The sequence below is a fragment of the Lathyrus oleraceus genome, chromosome 1 (genome assembly GCF_024323335.1).
Source record: "Lathyrus oleraceus cultivar Zhongwan6 chromosome 1, CAAS_Psat_ZW6_1.0, whole genome shotgun sequence".
In the NCBI taxonomy this organism is placed as follows: domain Eukaryota; kingdom Viridiplantae; phylum Streptophyta; class Magnoliopsida; order Fabales; family Fabaceae; genus Lathyrus; species Lathyrus oleraceus.
The window spans coordinates 273,970,563-273,976,041 of record NC_066579.1 but is presented as its reverse complement, the minus strand read 5'-3'; the positions used below and the strand labels follow the sequence as shown (position 1 = coordinate 273,976,041).

General features: G+C 37.1%; 1 non-coding gene across 1 annotated transcript; it reads right to left on the bottom strand.

The window, feature by feature from the left end:
• Positions 1–3,324: 3,324 nt before the first annotated feature.
• LOC127116135 (small nucleolar RNA R71) lies at positions 3,325–3,431 on the bottom strand. The gene has a single exon (XR_007801116.1). It is a non-coding gene; the product is annotated as a small nucleolar RNA R71 (small nucleolar RNA).
• Positions 3,432–5,479: the final 2,048 nt, after the last annotated feature.

The following is a 5,479-nucleotide window of genomic DNA, read 5'->3' as shown; positions in this document are numbered from 1 at the left end:
TATTTATTTAAAGTCGAGTCCCTAGTGTGAAAATTTTGTATTATCTTTTCCCCTCAATTTTCTTGAGCCAAAAAAAAAAAATTAACACTTAACACATTCGATAAGTATAAATGTTGCTCATTTTATAAAACTTGAGTGAAATCAAGACAAAATTATTACCACCTCAACGCTCTAAAAACCTCAACATGTTAGATCAGGATAAGTACCTATTATACCAACCCCGAGTAGTTTATACGAGAAGTCGGCACCATCTTAATAGCAAACTACGTGGAGAGCCGATGAATATAAGTGAATGATTCCCAAAACAACATAAAATAAAAACATATATATATATTTAAGGAAATGCACTAATTAAGTTAGGTGATCCTTACCAGATCATTTAATCCAAAGGTTGTGGACCCTACAAAAGCATAATAGGAAAGATCCATTATGAGTTGGTTCAGCAGGTATCTGGTGCTGAACTTGGTAGGGCTGACTACGGTCCGATCCCCCGCAATTTGCAATGGACTAAATAACGAAGTTATCCAACTTATGTACCAGAGCTTCTAGCTAAAAGGGGATCAGAATCACTAACCGGTTACTCCACTATGTGCGCGAAACGATAAAGGGCTTAATGTGATTTCGTTAGAATGAAAACAGGTGAAACAAGAGTAAAAGAACTAGGCTAGCTATAATAGCATGACTCGAACTGGTTTCCATAAGGTGGGGTTATCTGATGTTGTGACGGTAGTTGTTGATGTTAAGACTAAACTCAGGTTATTCCCAAACAAGATTTACTTGCAACCTGGTACGAATTGATGTGTGTTTTGAAATTCCATCTGGCTAATATTATAAACCGATTTATACATTGTATCTTGCTTGAGGACAAACAAAAGTCTAAGTATGGGGGAGTTTGATAACATGAAATAATATCACATTTTTGGACTCGATTTAATTAAATTATATTATTATTTGATTCGATTTATTTTATATTATTCGATATTACTTGGTATTTTCCTTCTGTTTATTTCAGGTAACATAAACTGAAGCATGTGTAAAAAGGAAAGAAAAGGGGTGCAAAAAGAGGATTCTCCAAAAAGAAGCATTCCACTAAAGCCCAGCCCGCAACCACAAGGAAATGCGCTGTGATGCTGTGACGACCACCACACAAGGCGTGACGAGTGTCACGCCCCTCTACTCAGTGTTACGAGCGTAACACAGGGTGTGACGGACGTCACACCCCCATTCCTATATTTTTGGCTTTGACACGTAACAGAAGCACGTTCGGCCTTTTTCTTCGCTTGACTCGTTGACACACGAGGAAACCTACTGAAGGAATTATTGTGCAACGGTTACATGATGGATTAATATAAATAGATCTTAAGTGGTGCCCTGAAGCTCCTCTCCTTTTTTTTTCAGATTTCCACGCCGTGCATTATTTTTACAGCATTATATTTTTATCAGCATTCCATATTTTTTTCAGCAGTTTATTACCTTAGCATTTTTACTTCCTTTTTCTTTGTTAGCTTAATTTTTTAGGCATTCAATTAATTTTCTCACAGTAGTTTCTACATCGGAAACTATTGCGTAACTTTTACTGGATCTAACCTTACGTTAGATCATAGTATTTTACTTCTTTGTTCTTATTTTCCTGTCTGATCGAAGATTGTGAAGAACAAATCCAACCAGTTTGTGGTGGAGTGTTCAAGCATCGAAGTTAGGGAACAACCAAGATTTCTATTAATTTTACAGGTTCATTAATTTATTGTTTTAATTTATATATGCTCTGTACTCCTGTTTATCTATACTGTTTGTCTGATATGGCTGTATGTAAGCATAATTATTGTTTAGGCTTGTTTAGCATGTCCGGCTAAATAAACTTAGATATCGGTATGTAAAGTAAGCGGAATAAAGGAATCAGAACTGAGTCGGTTTAAATTTATTTAAAAATATAGTCACTCTTTTTATGGTCTCAATTTACAAAGTTAATACCAAAGTTTTTGTACGAGAGTAAAAGACATAAAGAAGTTAAAATCAATAGAACAACAGTTTGAGCTTTTAACTGGACAGTGTAAATTGGACATGAACTTTAAATCAGGGCGAAAGCAATTTTTAGAGTTAATTAAATTCTAATCATTTTCAAAAAGTATTTTTAAAGGTTAAATGTGAGGACGAGAGTTAAGCATTTAAGTTTAATCATATAATCTAAGTCAACAGAGCGAGAGTTTGAGACGAGGGTGTTTAAACGGTTAGTATTTTAATAAAAAGAGTTTCTATAGATTCTATTATTTTCAAAAAGTGATTTTAGTTTTAACTAAATAGTGAGAGGGTACGTTAAGGCAAAATCATAGTTTATTCAACAGAGCGAGAGTTTGAGAAAAGGCTTTTAATCAATAGTGTCTAATGAAAGGACTTATTTTAAAACTAAGAAGCCAACAAAGATTTGATTCCCTAATTACGACGAACTACATACCGATATCCGCGTTATTTGATATTTAATCTAGATCCAATTTTAGTTTTACTTTTCCCCCTAATCATCAAAGTATCATCCGCCTTAGCTTTACGAAGTAACTCTAGAAAAACGGTATATCGATTCATTAAGTCCCTGTGGGATCGATATCTTTTAAAACTACGCGATTAGACTGTGCACTTGCAGTTAATACCCCAATAGACTCATAAAGTCGCGATCAAGTTTTTGGCGCCGTTGCCGGGGACTTTTATTTAGTCGATATCGTAACTCTTCTGTTACGCTGTAGAGACTAAGGAAATTTTTATTTTTCCTTTTGTCTTTCGTTGATTTGTATGCCACACACTCGCTCACAAGGCGAACTGTACTACTTACGAATCAACGACGTTGAACGATATCTCTGAGTCTTACGACGAATTCGGGAGTATCGTGCCGCAAACAATCTTCCTCCAATCGAAATTCCTGATCTCAAAAATCTTCTTCCATCGCCGATACCCGAGATGGCAGAACCAGCTCGTGCTCTTCGAGATTACGCCGCTCCATCACAAGATGAGCCGCATTCGAGTATTTCTCCACCCGCAATTGAAGCAAACAACTTCGAACTTAAACCTTCGCTGTTGCAGGCAGTGCAACAGAACCAATTTTCTGGAAATCCTACCGAGGATCCAAACCTTCATTTATCCGTATTCGTCCAATACGCTGATACTGTTAAAGCTAATGGTGTCACTTCAGAGGCAATTCGACTTCGTCTCTTTCCTTTCTCGTTAAGAGATAAAGCTAGAAGATGGCTTCAGTCTCTTCCTTCCAACTTAGTCACCACATGGAATAAGTTGAAGAAAGTCTTTCTTGCCCGATATTTTCCTCCAAGTAAAATAGCTATGTTAAGAGCCCAGATAAATGGATTTAAACAGAAAGATAACGAGTCTCTTTTCGAAGCATGGGAAAGATACAAAGACATGATGAGGCTTTGTCCACACCATGGTTTAGAGGACTGGTTAGTAATTCATACCTTATATAATGGTCTCTTATACAACACAAGGTTAACAGTAGACGCCGCCGCCGGTGGTGCGCTTATGGATAAACCTTACGCTGACGCTTATCAACTTATCGAAAGCATGGCCCAAAACCATTATTAGTGGGGAAGCGACAGAACAATGGTAGAAAAACCTCAAACGAAAACTGGCATGTACGAGATAAGTAGCCTTGATCATGTTAATGCAAAAGTGGATGCTCTTGCCCAGAAAATTGAAAATTTAAATGTATCACCTCCAGCCACCGTGGTTGCCGTAACTCAAAATTGCGAAGTCTGTGGAATTCAAGGTCACACTCCTACAGATTGTCAACTCCTAACAGGAATCCAAGCAGAGCAAGTGAACTATGCTGAAGGAAATCCTTACTCGCATACCTATAACTCAAACTGGAAGAACCATCCTAATTTTTCATATAAGAGTAACAATGCTTTATACGCACCAGGACAAGCTCCCAGTCAAGCCCCAGCTATACCTCCTGGATATCAAAAGCCGACCCCATCTACAACTAACAATAACGTTCCTAGAAAATCCAATTTGGAAATCATGATGGAGAACTTCATAGCTTCTCAACAGCAAACCAATAAAGATTTCTTAAACCAGAATGTACACACTAACGAACAAATTAAGCAACTAGCAAGTAAAGTAGATGCCCTGGCTGTAGCACCTCAAATTTGCACCTATCATTGTACATACATTCTCATATTAGGTCATAGCATTAACATGGTCCACTGCATAGCATTGCATTGTCCCTTTTGCCTCAAGTGCAAGATCATCAGGAGAATTAGGTCAAACTGATCAGGAGATCAGTCAACCAAGCAAGCAAGTGTGTTTATCAAGGAGCCAAGGCCCTAGGGTTGGTCCAACATGTTCACATGACTTGGGGATCCTTTTGAAGTGTTTAGATCAAAGATTGGATGTTCAGAGGTCATCAGTCAATGCACAATCAGTCAGAAACCCTAAAAAGTCAAACTTGGTCAACTGTGATTGATTTTTTGTTTTTGATGGATGGATTTGGTTTGAGAGAGCTTATTCATGTCCAAATAGGCCTCATATATCATGGCAAACATCATCATTGAAGAATTTGAAGCAAAATCAGAAATTTCCAAAAATAGAAACTGGACCTGTAATTTTAACTGCCAAAAATGGAAACTTCTTGATCCCAAACTCACATCATGATACAAGCTTCAAATGAATTTTTGCCCAACATGAAAGTTGAATATCTTGTTCTCCCATTTCCAAAAAGTCCAAGAACTCTCAATTCCCATGTATGGTTGGCAAGATATGATCAATTCATTTTCAAAAATTCTTGAACTTCAAAAGGCCATATCTCTCAAACCATTTGGCCAAATATGGTGAGGTTTTTTCCAACAAGCCATATTTAATCCCCTCTTTCCAAAAATGTAACTTTCATGCACCAAAACCTTATGGATCAAAATGGCCTTTTTTGAACTTACATGATTATTTTCAAGTGTGGTACAAAATTGGATTTTTGAATTAAGCATTTTCCATCACAATGGCCAATTGGAATTGTTTTGAAATGTCATTTGTGACTTGCTACAAAGCCCAAATTCGTGCTCCTACCACTACACCCCACCATATGGACAAATTTGGCAACTTAGCAAATTGATTCATTTAAGCTAAGCATGATTAGCATACATGGATTAAACATTAAACAGACATATAAGAGTTCTTTTTCTGCGCATTGCAAACCCTAGCAGCCATCAATTACACACAGAAAATCGTTTTCTCTCAAAAACATTCATCTTGCATTTTGCATTTTTCTGACCAAAACTTCCAAAGGACTCGAGCAATCCTTTGTTGTTTCATCATCTGACCATCATTTGGAAGTTATTTGAGGTACCATTTCCCAACTGGAACCACAACACCCAACTGTTTTCTCCATGAACCTTCCAATGGCAGATTTCGATTTGGACATTTTCAAGCATCACTGAGCTAAGCTTATTCAAGTATCCATCATTACAAGCTTGGAACCTCATCTGTT